The sequence below is a fragment of the Giraffa tippelskirchi genome, chromosome 3 (assembly GCF_054371585.1).
Source record: "Giraffa tippelskirchi isolate mGirTip1 chromosome 3, T2T-mGirTip1v1.2.pri, whole genome shotgun sequence".
Taxonomy (NCBI): Eukaryota; Metazoa; Chordata; class Mammalia; order Artiodactyla; family Giraffidae; genus Giraffa; species Giraffa tippelskirchi.
The window spans coordinates 92809581-92823718 of NC_137277.1; the positions used below are offsets into that span (position 1 = coordinate 92809581).

At 35.8% G+C, this 14138-nt stretch overlaps 1 protein-coding gene across 1 annotated transcript in view; it reads right to left on the bottom strand.

Moving 5' to 3' along the window:
* The window catches only part of CSRNP3 (cysteine and serine rich nuclear protein 3), a 198911-nt gene extending 185074 nt beyond the window's left edge, over positions 1-13837 (bottom strand). Inside the window, exons 1-2 of the mRNA XM_081581245.1 lie at positions 13800-13837; positions 164-334 (exon numbers count right to left, since the gene is read on the bottom strand). The gene's annotated coding sequence lies outside the window, so the exon portion shown is untranslated. The remainder of the gene's footprint in view (positions 1-163; positions 335-13799) is intronic.
* Positions 13838-14138: the final 301 nt, after the last annotated feature.

Below are 14138 nucleotides of genomic sequence, written 5' to 3' on the forward strand. Positions count from 1 at the left end.
TGAGAGTTAATTAACCAAAATGGTATCATGTTTTACAAATTAAGTCTGTTTTGAAAAACAGCTGAGGGGCAAATATAAGCCAATAGATACAGATAAAAATTCCAAGAATCACCTATACAACACAATTTAAAGTACAACCTGAAATACGGCCTCAGATACTTACCAGTAAAATGATTAGAAGTGGATGGATTGACACTATCAACACTGGCAGCACCGTCACAGCTAAAAACTTCATCATCGGATTCCTGCACAGAGGAGCAGGGTAAGAAGCCATCAATCTCTTCCAACTTCCCCTTGAAAATTCCACTTATCACTGCAGTACTGTCACATGTGCCTGTAATAAGAATGGGAACAACAGAGTACTGAACCATCTGACCACTGATTGCACAGTCAAGGTCTCCAAGTCATTCTTTGGAGGTGGTGGGGAGGGCTGTAATTTTTTGAAACACATCTGCTAGAGTATCATATCCATGCAGAAATAATTCTTTCCATAATGTATGAAAGCATTTCTACCCTGATTCATTGCTATTTGCATTCTCATTCTGACAAGAGTATTTTATAAGAAAAAGTCAAAATTAAAAATGTGAAATCAGAGGGCTGCATAAGGAAATATGGTTCAGCATTTTGAAACGTCAAAACAGGAGTCAAATACATTTATTTGATTTGTTCTAGTAAATCGTGTTTTGTCATTGACAGAGCCAAGGTTCAGAACGAAATAGATCACTCACTTGCATGCTGTCATACCCAGAGCATACTGATTAGGGCATGTCTATCTTGCTTGGGATTTCTTTTTTTCTCAGGTACAAAGGCGTCTGCTTTCCTGGGGCTCTTCGTCCGTCAAAAATCAAATTGGTTGCTAGGAATGGCTGTACCTACAGAATTTAGATGCCTTATCATGTTTCCAGTCAGTTCAGTGGAGCTACAGGGAATTCTGGAATCCTGTACCATGGAGGCTGGCTGAATAAATTTTATACAGGGTAAATCACAGTCCCTAAATCTTTTGCTGGATAAAATATTAATTTGAGCCTCTTCATTCTTTGTATCAACATGGTCAGTGAAAGCAAGTCTGAGGTAGCCTGATACATTTTTTAAAAATTGTTAATATCAATTTAGATGAGTCACTAGACCTCTGAGAGTAATAATTTTTTCATAGCCATAAAGTAATTCTGATGATAATCAGTGGTTCCAAACACAAATTCTTACAATGGCAGTTAATTTCAATGAGTAAAGGGGATCAGATATAATAAAATCATCTCAGTCCTCTCATTTTTCTACTGTTATTTGTAACAAAGGTATCAAGAAATACTTCTTTACCCTAAGAAAAATGATAGCATAGGAACCATAATAAATGATCTCACAGCCAAAGAGACAGTGGGTAGTAAACAGTGTAAACTGTGGAAAACTGGAGATGCACACACAGGCCAAAGTGGGAAGCCACTACTTAGGTCCAGGTCATTTCACCTCCATGCTCTCCCAATATAACCCACTCTAAAATCTGGCCAATGCCCCATTCACATTCAGAAGCAATCTTTTACACTGTTAGCTTTCACATGTCCCACCTCCTTATTAATTTTATTTATAAAATTAAAATTAAAGGAGTGATTCTTATGTTACATTGTAATGTAAAGGCCCTGTTAGATTGGCTCTATAAGATAGACAAATAACGGTGTAGATCTGTGGCTTAGAAAGATTAACAGAATAAGGATTCAAAACACTCTCTTACTTGATAGCCCAACACAATAACTTAAATGCCTTTGCTAGAGACACATAAGTTGGAAGAACAAACTTATTTTACAAAGATGCTTGCACAGTACATGCTACCAAGGAGAGGTGGTATCTTAAGCCATCAAACCTCAGCATGGCAATACTATCTGTAATAAGGAACAAATCAAAATAGAGTGACTTTCTTAAAAAGTCTAGCCACTTTCATTTGCCTCTCAGTGACCTCATGGAGTCTCAATTTTGGTACCTCATGTCAATTTTGGTAGCTATACTTCTGTGGGGTGTATTTGCTCCAAGTCCTTCCGTTGACTAGCTTCCTCTGTTTCTGTATTTTCTGCTTTCTAGAATCCTTAGTTATATACAGTTTTATTTCTGAAATAATATCTCCTATCTTATCGTATCCTGAAAACTTCAACACTAAACACCAATTCTCTTGTTCTTTTAATATATTCCAGTTCAGATTGTTGAGTAAGGGAATCTGAGTGTGTTCATTCAGATATTTATGCTGTTCTAATAGAAAAGAAGTGTGTTTGTTTTCCGTACTTTAAGGCACCATTTATTATTTATTCAATAAACATCTCTTGAGCTTCTACCATATACCAGGGACTATTTGAGATGCTAGAGAATGCTAAAGTAACCACACAGGAAAAAAATCATTCCTCTAACAGTGCTCCCCTACTCGGTGTTGCTGGGGAAAGAGTAAATAAACAGATAAGTAAATTAAGTATGATATATGTTCTGTGGAGTTAAATACTATGAAGAAAGTTAAGTGGTGAAGTGATATAGCAATCAGAAATTTGGCTGTTAGAGAACACTGCATTTTGAGTTAATTGGTGAGCTCACGTTACAGTAAGGAAGGTAAGGGAGCCAGTCAGTCTGGCTTTTGGGGAAAGAGCAGATCAAGCTATAGGAGGCAGGTGCCCAAGGTCCTGGTCTGGGCGTAAGAGGCAATGAGTTTAGACAAGTGTTGGGGGCTTGATTGTGTAGAGACCGTCAAAACTTTGGACGTTGCTCTACATGAGCTAGATGGCTTAAGTAGTGGAGTGATAAGATCTCACTTAAACTTTAAAAGGACCACTCATTTGCCTATTATTTCATTTTTTTTAAAAAAGAGGGCTTATGATAAAGGAATGGGGTTCCCTAGTAGCTCAGTTGGTAAAGAATCCACCTGCCATGTAGGAGACCCTAGTTCGATTCCTGAGTGGGGAAGATCCACTGGAGAAGGGATAGTCTACCCACTCCAGTATTCTTGAGGGATTCCTTGGTGGCTCAGCTGGTAAAGAATCTGCCTGCAATGCGGGAGACCTGGGTTCAATCCCTGGGTTGGGAAGATCCCCTGGTAAAGGGAAAGGCTACCCATTCCAGTATTCTGGCCTAGAGAACTCCATGGACTATATATCCATGGGGTCACAAAGAGTCGGACATGACTGAGCGACTTTCACTTTCACTTCACTTATGATAAAGGAAAGGTATATTTGATGTGGAAATGGAAAAGTCTAGAATTAAGGAGGACTTAGCAGCTCAGATGAATAGTTAAAATCAGAACCTGATAAGTCAGAGGGCTTAAGAGATTTCTTCTGGGGGAAAAGAATTTAGAAAGAGGTCAGAAGGTTGAGGAAGGTCAAAGTGCTTCCCAAAGCAATGTGGTTACTTAATTTTACCTACAATCATCTCTGGTATCTAAATCTAACAAGTATTTGATGATAATGGGAGCCACCTTACCTGTTAGGTTTCAAATAGGACCAATTCTGATATATCCGAGCACTTTGTGATACTGCTTTGGCAAATAAAATTAACAATGAAAATGTAAGCTTTCTTTCATTATTATAAAAGAATACTTTTAATTTGGTAGAGAAGAGGCATTATATGAATGGTGACCATTATCAAAGATTTACCTATTGATGGGAAAATAGAGGCAAAGAGTTAATAACTATTTTATCCACCATCTTCTCCAAGGTTTCTCATTCAAGATTTTTTTCAAAGTAAAATCCATAATTACTACTTGTTACTACAAGGGTTATAGGACTCTGGCTTGGAGCTGACCCTGTTTGAAGGCCATTGGTTGGAGAATCTCTCTTATCTGTAAGCAAATTATGGAGATTTTAAAAGAACTGCAGAAAACCTCCTAAAAACTGAGAGCTGTTGATGGATTTTTTAAAATGTTGATGTACTCTGTTTATTAGTTATAGGAAACTATTTGGAAGTTGTTCTTTAATTGGTATGAAATCAATGTAAATAATTGTGTGAATTTGCTCACATTTTTACTTTTAGTTCTAGTGACCTTGAAGAAAGTTGAATAGCCATTAAGGAGAAAATGAACCGTGTAATTAGATAGCTCAGTAAATACAAAGAAAGGGTGGGAAAAAATGTCTCAAAGCAAAAGAGATACTTGGAGAGAGAGAAGAAAAAGAGATTCATCCTACTTTGTGTTTGCCAATTTGATTCTATTGTAGAGTGCTCCAGTTGTAGTACTACAATTGCAATGTTACAATTTTTTCCATGGCAACAGACAGTGAGATCATGCAGGAGAAGTTAAATTGTGAGAGAAATTAAGATGCTACCCCATTCAGATGTCTGCAGTAATAAGTGGGAAGGGAGAACAGAGTGATTATAAATATCCTTGATTGAATTTGTCCCAGCCACATAGCCCAGGGAGAGCAATTCTAAACAATATTAAGTCACCCTATAACTCAGAATGCTCTTTTGAGAGTACATGGCTGGAAGAAACTGTTAGCAAACAGAGCAGAGTATGAATGAATTGATTTATATTTTCTAGCACCTAAACTATTACAATATTTGTTAGAAGTCAAAGGTTTTAGAATTCTAATTCAGGGTCCCATAACAAGGTCATATGTGTCCTAGGTTCAAAAAAAAAAATGGAGTTAAATTAGGTTTTCTTTATCTAACTTAGAGGAATGCAGTATTGTTACTGATGCTATATCCAACAATTCCTTTTAGAGAGGTATATAAAATAATTTCCTTAATACTTTTCCTAATATGAAAACAGTTAAAATTTTGTTTGTCAGTCCAACATAGGAGTCATATTTTAATTAAACTATTCAAAACAACAGCTGAATGCTTTTATACAAAACTAGACACTCCAATACACCGTCTAGGTTTGTCATAGCTTTTCTTACAAGGAGCAAGTGACTTTTAATTTCATTGCTGCAGTCACTGTCCACAGTGATTTTGAATTCCAAGGAAATAAAATCTGTCACTGTTTCCACTTTTTCCTAGATAGTGTATTAAAAAACAGAGACATCACTTTGCTGACATAGGTCCATATAGCCAAAGCTATGGTTTTTCCAGGAATCCTGTATGGATGTGAAAGTTGGACCATAAAGAAGGTTGAGTGCTAAAGAATTGATGCTTTTGAATTGTGGTGCTTGAGAAGACTCTTGAGAGTCCCTTGGACACTAAGGAGCTCAAACCAGTCAATTTTAAAGGAAATCAGTCCTGAATATTGATTGGAAGGACTGATGCTGTAGCTGAAGCTCCAATACTTTGACCACCTGATGCGAAGAGCCAACTCAATGAAAAAGACTCTGATGCTGGGAAGGATTGAAGGCAGAAGGAGAAGAGAGTGGCAGAGGGTGAGATGTTAGATAGCACCCCTGATTCAATGGACATGAGTTTGAGCAAACTCCAGCAGATGGTGAAGGACAGGGAAGCCTGATGTACTGCAGTTCATTGGATCACAGAGTTGGACAAGACTCAACGCCTGAACAGCAACAATGCTGGATTCTAAGGTGGTATACAAGATTCCCCACCCTCTCGAAGGCATTCTTTGTATAACCCCAGGGTTGTGACTATGGTGAAATATCACTCGGTCCACATCATATGGCAAAGGAAATTTGCATATGTAATGGAGGTCCCAAATCAATGACCTAGTAGATTATCTAGGTGGGCCTGACTTAATGACATAAAATTGAGATTCTCTCTGGTTGACTTTGAAGATAGAAGGGGTCATGTGACAAAGAATATGTGCAGCCTCTAGATGCTAAGAGCGGCTCTAGCCACAGCAAAGGAGGAAGCAGGGACCCTATAAGCACAAGGAACTGAATTCTGCCAATGAGCTTTGAAGTAGATTTTCCCCTAGAGTGACCAGACAAAAATTCAACTGAGCTGACCCTGAGTTCAGCCTTATGAGACATTAGGCTAAGAATTTAGTCACACTCTGTCAGACTTCTGATCTACAGCACTATATGCTAAAAGCAGGCATTGTTTTAAATTGTTAAGTTTGTGGTAATTTGTTGTAAGGCAATAGAAAAGTAAGACAACATGTATCAACTTATTCAACTTTGTTGTACACATATGAGGTAAGCATTATTATTGGTAAGCATTATTATTAATATCATTTTCAGATTAAAAACTAAAGTACAGAGAGGTTAGATAATGAACCAAGATCATAATTTGTCTTACAGGCAGCATTCCAATCCAGGTGTTTTGGCACTTGAAATCATATTTTAATCATTACACTCTTCTTTGACTCTTAATGGTATCTTACTGCTTAAATTGTTTTTGCAATTTCACTATCTCATACAGTACTAATTTAGCCAGCTGATATCCAATGAGTTAATTGCAGCTAATATGGAAAAACAGGAAGAAGAAAGGAATTTTTTAATCCCCTAATGAGGAATAGTATTTAGGAAGCCATTAAAAACCCTGGGGATTACTTTGCCCTTTCCATTCTTAGTTTATTAACAGAAAAGAATGACTAGCAATAACAACTGAAATTGCATACCATTCATGATTATGCCTTAAATTCTGTGGTGAAAAATGTACTACATGGATCTACCAATCTTTACAATATCGTCCAGGTAGATTACTGAATTTCACAGAAAGGGAAACTGAGGCTCAGATAGCTTAAGTAACTTGCCCACATTTACACAGGCAGTAAGATAGCATGTCTGGGAACTGAATTATTGTCTATATAATAGCAAAGTTTACTATGCATTCATCAATCATTATGCTATACTATCTAAAGAACTAAAGGTTAGCCAAGGTTATCAATACAATACCCAATTTGCACTAGAGGATGCATTTCTAGAAGCAGATGTGCTGACTGGCTGACTGAATCCTCCATTTAGGGGATATATACGTAGGCCAGTCAGCAACAAATGCAAAAATGCAATGTACACCACAGTACAGTCCCCACACACATGAGTATATTTGAAGATATATTAGCTAGCTATTATCAGTCTTCTTTCTCTACAGTCTCCCCAGACAATACATCCTGTAATTTTTTTTTTTTTTTTTTTTTACTGGAAGATCTATTCTACCTTGCCATGGTAGACTGGGACTTTCACTTGCCCTGTATTATTGCTTACCTTTGCCTTGAGACATACTAAACCCCAGTAAAATGGGTATATTAACTCTTAGCACACACCCTTGGTTTTCTTGTAGCTGATTCAGCATTGTCACCTGCCAAACATGATGACTTAAAATTGTTCACCAGAATACAAGATAAATGGCAGAAAGTGGATCTGAAGCAGAAGAAAAATATTGCTGAACAATTTAACGTTTAATCAGTGTTGCTGAATAACCTCGAATCAAGAGAGTGAGTATTTATTAAACAAGAGTATTAGAGTATTAGAGATTGATAAGATACATATTACTGTATTTTCTTACACAAACATTAAGATTTATGTTAATATAAAATTATAATTAATTACATTAATATATAATTTGTCCATTGATTTAATATATGATGGTGTGTGTTTGTGTGTGTGTGTGTGTGTGTATTCTACTCTTCAAAGACAGAAGAAAAGTATAAAGGAACAGCACAGTGCAGAGAGGCATGGTGAGGACTGTACACAGATGCGATTCCCTGTTCAAGTCAGAGAGAGCTCAAAGGGAGTTTGCACAATAAAAAGTCTGTGATACAAACTATTTTGTGGCTTAATGACATTTATGTAACACAAACACTGTCACACTGAAGGGTGTTGACAAAGAAGTACATGAAAGAAAGGGACTGTCTTAGCACATAATGAGTGTCTGTCATTGAAAAGATACAAGGAAAGGGTAAGACGACTATCTGACAAGATCATTCACTTATTTACTCTAAAAGCAAAACAATTTTGGTACAATTTTGATACATAAAACATATCAGGTATTATGATAGATATTGATGACATAAGACAAAGGAAACCGCCTGCCACAAAATTATAACTGAGATAGTTATAAAAGGTTATAGAGAGGTCAGAGGAGTGAGTGGAAGGACCACACTAAGAAGCCATGGCAGGGAGTACAAGACAGGCCCGAGGTGGTCTTAAAACTGCTCTTGGTGGTCCTGCCCATAGTGTGTGATGATCTCTGAATATAGAAGCTTATAATGGAGTCCCTAAACTCAGTTTTCCATTTGACACTGAGTCCTTGGGCACCTCAGTGGGCAGGTTGAGAGAGTCCACTCAGGGCCCTGTACTGATCCAGACATCACAGTGGCCAAACAATCTAAGGTTTAAGTTTTATGAGCTATATGAAAGGAATTTTATGACAGCAAAGCAAGAATTTTTCAAATGACTTTTGAGAACCTTTCCGAATCTTTCTGCCTTAACATGCTGACAGCATCAAAACCAGTTTTACCTGGGTAATGACTGATGACAAATATTGACTTTCCATGGCTAGCCTAAGCTGACATAGACAAGGAAACGAAAATCTTTGTAAATACATTCAGGAGTCCTGTTTAAGAAGTTGCTTGTTTCATTTATTAAATATATTGTGATAGATCCACAAGATGACAGCAGCTAACTGTATCAACACTTACTAGAAAAGAAAACTAGAATGCAGTTTTGACCCTGACAGCAAACTCACAGAAAGTCAAGGAGATTGTGACAATAAGTCAAAGTGACCAGGATGACAGGAAACCCAAAGCAGGTCTAAATGGGGAGTTCCATGCAACTCAAATTGCTGTGTTGCACATTAGGGAGCATCTGGTACACCATGTTTCCTCACCCTCTTCCAAAGTCTTCCTAACTCTTCTTTTCATTCATCCAGTATTTAATGCATTATAACCAATACTTAATACAAACATAGTGTTTGGCTGTTCTTGTTTTGCATAGTTCTCAGTTTCCCACTACAATATCATTGTGAGAATCCTTCTCTGTGCCTTACTTTCTTCACAGGTAAAGTAAGATGTCCAGGAAGGAATTATCTCTACAGGCCATTTATACACTTCTAGAATGATGGAAGACTAAAATATTTAAAGAGAATAATGAAAATTAAATGAGTGTTTGCCAAAGGACTTTGTAGTCTTCATTGTTTAAAGATACAAAAATTTACATAAGAACTACTTTTACTTGGTGATTTAATATTGTTACAAATGTGCATGTGAGTCAGGAGAAATATATGTACAGGAATGTGTTGTGTGCACTAACTTTTGTTGCATTGGAAGATGATGTGTTAAGCCCTTGATCTAACTAAAGTACACAGACTCTCTGGAAATAAATCACATGTCTACTATCTATCTTTTTGGCCATGAGACTAAAATGAATGAATGGCAAAATTGATCTCCCACTAAGTAATTTTCTTGGTGAAATGTCATCCTTAGAATTAGCATTGACATTTATCAAGGTCATCATAATCTTCCATTAAATGCTTGAAAAGTTTCATTGAATCTCTATTCTCAGAGTATGTATATTCAGTGATTTTCAGGTCAAACTATTTAGTCTATTTGTCATCCACTGAGATCTAAACAGTTGACTAAGAAATAGAATGAGTTGCCCAACTGATTCACTGAGATATGTAAAACATCCAGTTGTGACCATTACCTTGATAAACAAATCCATTCCTTGCTCCTGGATTCACAAAATGGTAATTAAAGAATAATAATGCTGCTTTGAATCAACGCTCTTTCTATACTGATATAAACCTTATACTATACTATCAGGTGTTAGATATATACCAAGTCAAAAATAAATTCTGATCAAGAATATTTTTGAGTTAGACCTGTGCTGTGCTGTGCTCAGTCACTCAGTCATATTCGACTTCTGTCTGCCAGGCTCCTCTGTCCATGGGGATTTTCCAAGAAAAGTGAGTGGATCTTCCCAACCCAGGGATCAAACCCAGGTCTCATGCATTGTGGGTGGATTCTTTACTGTTTGAGCCACCAGGGAAGCCTGAGAATACTGGAGTGGGTGGCCTAACCCTTCTCCAGGGGATCTTCCCGACCCAGGAATTGAACCGGGGTCTCCTGCATTGCAGACAGATTCTTTACCAGCTGAGCTATCAGGGAAGCCCAAATCATGGTCTACCACAGTACAAATGCTAACATGGTTTTTCATTTGCTTGAATTACTTGAAGTACCTAGCACATTTTGAACAGTGAAACCTGACCCGAGCTCCCTTATCCTAGTGGAATTTCCATTTCTTTTAAATCCCACCCTTCCATTTCCAGCAGTGTAGGGTTATTTGCCAAGGCAGCATATTTCATTATAGATATAAAGTTGTCTACCTATATTATAGGGGAAACTATTAATATTTCATATTCCTGAATACATTTTGTGAGACTTAAGAGACCTATGTAAATTCACCTATGAATCTGGCAAGCTACTTTAAGCAAATAAAAAAAGCATAAAGCAGTAAAGAATCACTATTAACAAACTGTACTTAGAATTATCTGTAGCTAAAGTCCACGCAATGCATTCTTTTCAGCAACTTGAAACACACTTGATAATTTTGAATGTGCCTGAAATGAGTTATTTGCACAGGTTTCATAATCCATTTACTAGTCTATCTGATTTGTTAGCATGCTCTTTAATGTCATCTGTGTTTATGATGAAAGTGCTGCCATTGAAGTGCTTTGTGTGTGTTAATTGATAAAAACTAAGTACTTCCCATTATCCTAACTCTTTTTGAAAAATAACATACTGACATATCAAATTAATTTAACTTTAAATAATGTATTGCCTACATATTAAATATATTAAAACATGGTTTAAGCTTGTAGTACTCTATTTGCTCTATTGCTAACAATTAATCTAATAGACTAAGGTTAATATTATTAAAATAAGATATTATATGTCAAAAGCATTTAAAAAGTGGTGAAAGGGAAGATAGAGTTAGGACTCTCATCTGAATTATAATAAAATGCATCCTCCTGCAGTGTAGAAGACACGGGAGGCACAAGTTTGATCCCTGGGTCAGGAAGACCGCCTGAAGAAGGAAATGGCTACCTGCTCCAGTATTATTGCCTGGGAAATCCCATGGACAGAGGAACCTGGCGGGCTATGGTCCATAGGGTCCCAAAGAGTCAGACATGACTGAGCCCACATGCTTCTAATGAGCCAGGAAATGTATAGCAGCTTTATACCGAATTTTCCCTTTCATGAAATAGCTGAGATAAACAAATCATAATGATAATGTTTTAATTTAAAAAATTGCCTAGGGTAAAATACAATGATAGTTGTGATTTTTATTTCTTATAAAGAAAAGCCACATAAAAATTTCATGTCCAAAAAATAGCAAAAGGTTTCAAATAAAATAAAAGTATGTATGTGTAGTTATAATAATTCCTATTAAACTTCAACTATATTACCTTAATACTATTGAAAAACAGTTATTAGGTTGTTGAAATATGTGATTTTTTATATATGTTAGATATATTATAAAGGTAAGGAAATGACTACATTAATAAAAGATGGTTTGGACATTAAGTTAAAAGACATTTTTGATCTCATATGTCAAAATATGTATTTAATCTGTTTCACTATCCATAGACTGAACATATATCTCAACCTTTTCTCTTTTTATGATTGAAATGACTGACACATTAAAAAATGCTTCTTAATTTATTGTCTTGCTCAGTATCCTACTAACTGCTACAAATATAAAGAGAAAAAAGAAAGAAAGTATTCTGCCCAGACGACAAAGTTGGATATAGTGGTCTGTATTAAAAACCTACATTTGAATCTTAATGTTTGCACCAAAGGAAAAGCAAATGGTCTTCCTTCGGCATCTCTCACACAGCAGCCTTACATGGGTTTCATGTGCCTTGTTTCATCCTTCACTTTGACGGGAACCTCTTAACTGTTTTCTTTCATACTTTTTTTTCTCTCTTGCCTCCACTCCAGTGTGTGCATGCACACATGCACACATACACACACACATTCTTTTTCACGTTGTCTCTGCAGAAAAGCTATCATAGTTATCTCAGCCTGCCCATGGAGGATAGAAAAGTCTGATTGAGAAAGGGTTTAACTACTTTTCATCCAAAATATGAGAGCCATTAAGCAAATTATAAAAAGCAGCAACAATATCCTCTGGTTTTATTCAGAACCTTTCCCTTAGCGATTATTAAAAGGATGATATTTTTAGCCAAAGAAAGCAAAATGCATCTGCAGCAGCTGGTTTCCAAGGAAACAGAATAATTTAAAACCATGTGGAACTCTGCTCTCTAATTTTCATCAATTCCCCTTCATTCTTAGAGGTAGATTTCCTTGGAATTTATAATTTTCAAAAAATGTAGCTGCCTTAACTTATTTTCTTGAACACATTTCAGGAGATGAATATCTGGTGCTACATATCACCTTAAATTCCAATCTAAGGGATGTATTAATTTCTACCATCATTTTGTTTTGAAAAACAAGATCAGAAGAATCCATCAATAATTATAAACATGGCAGTATTTTAACATCACAAAATTTTTGAAATCCAAAAATAGCTCAAAATAAATTATGCAAGAGTATTTGCTTGGGTCAATATGACATTTAAGTGTATAAACATATTATTAACTATGCTTGGCACATTTAGATAATTAAAGATAGTCCTCCATTCATTTAGATAATCATTTCATTCAGTAGTTTTTCTCTCCCTCTTTTTTCAATTTTGCAAGAACTGCTATGTTTTTGTCTGGTCTTCAAAGGTAAAATCCATTTCTCAACAAAAACAGAAAGCAAACACAACACCAAAAAAAAATCCAAAAACATTGTACACATCCATTCCTATTAGTTTGTGAATCATTCAAAAGAAGCATTTTTAAAATATATGAACAACTCATCATTGAAAGACTTTTATTAATATAATCAACAAGTATAAAATTGATGGTCAATGTGTTCAAGTCAGTAATAACCTTTCTTAAAAGGAACTCCATTTTAATGAAGTTTCCCAACCTAAATTGATCTATATTTACAAATTAAAATCACTATAAAATTAAATGTACTTGGAGTAAATTATTTTTCATATGTCTCTGTTATAAGTGTGTCATTTAAGTCTATACATTTATCCTAAGGGTACATAAAAGACAATATTGAGAGAGAAGGAACTGGTAAAATAAAATCTTAATTTTTGAACTGTTAAAATTATTGCCTATTACCAACAATATAAATGCTGTGATGGAATTCTTATATAGATATATTTGATTAATAAAACCACCAATGAAACATGCCTAATAAGATGCTATTTTTATAGCAGTGTTTAATTCTTCACAAACAGGTTTCTGGACTTTGAAAATGAAAACAGCTCCATGCATGTTGATAAATAAAGACAATTATTTAATTATCAAGTGAGCTTACAATTTACTAAATAAAATGATATAACTACTCAATAACATGTTCTTTATCAAGAGGAGTGAGTTAAATAAAATGCATATAAATCATTCATGCTAAATTAGTGTTCAAAGAGTCTATAAACTGCAAAAATTATTTTCCTAAGCCATTTCTTGTGTTGTAAATATTAAACCACATGAAATTTTATACCGTATATTCAGAGAAAGCTCCATTTTCTCAGGACCTGTGGAATTTACCGAGCTTTCCTCAGTCTTCCTTTGATTCACAATAACATACACTTGAATAAAAGCGAACAATAAAAGACACTCGATGACTCATTTTATCTATTAATTTTGCTCCAGTAACACTTGCTAGGAAGTTATCCAGGATAAAACATGCCTCTGGTGTTTTTATCAGCTAAGGATTTTATAGGGAGAAAGAACAGCTCATTGCAAGCTTCCTCAAGTAATGTGAAGCACACTTTTAAGGAAATGTCTTCTGGAATAATTTCTATATCATAAAATTGTCTCAATAAGAATTGAGAAGCATTCTCTTTTGAAGAAAAAGAATGTTTTCCCTTCTCTTTTGCTCTTACCTGTAAATATGGTTTCTGTACTTCGGCTCCGTCAGAACAGACTGAAGAGTTCACTCCTCCCTCTTGTATCCATCAGGCAGCAGCCAACCAATAACAAAAGCCAGATCCTGGCATTCTCTGGCTCATGCTCCCTGTCTGCTTTCATCCCTGTTCCCTCCCACCCCCACTCTTTTAGAGGACAAATCCTTGCAGCTGGGAGAGAGGCAGGGAGTGGGAAAAAAGGAATATGGAGAGGAGAGGAATAAAGAGATGAAAGATATTTCAAAGAACAGTTCTAAACTATGGAAAATATCTGCAGGTGAACTCGACTGAAGTAAAAATGTCTTGCTTTGGCTTTAG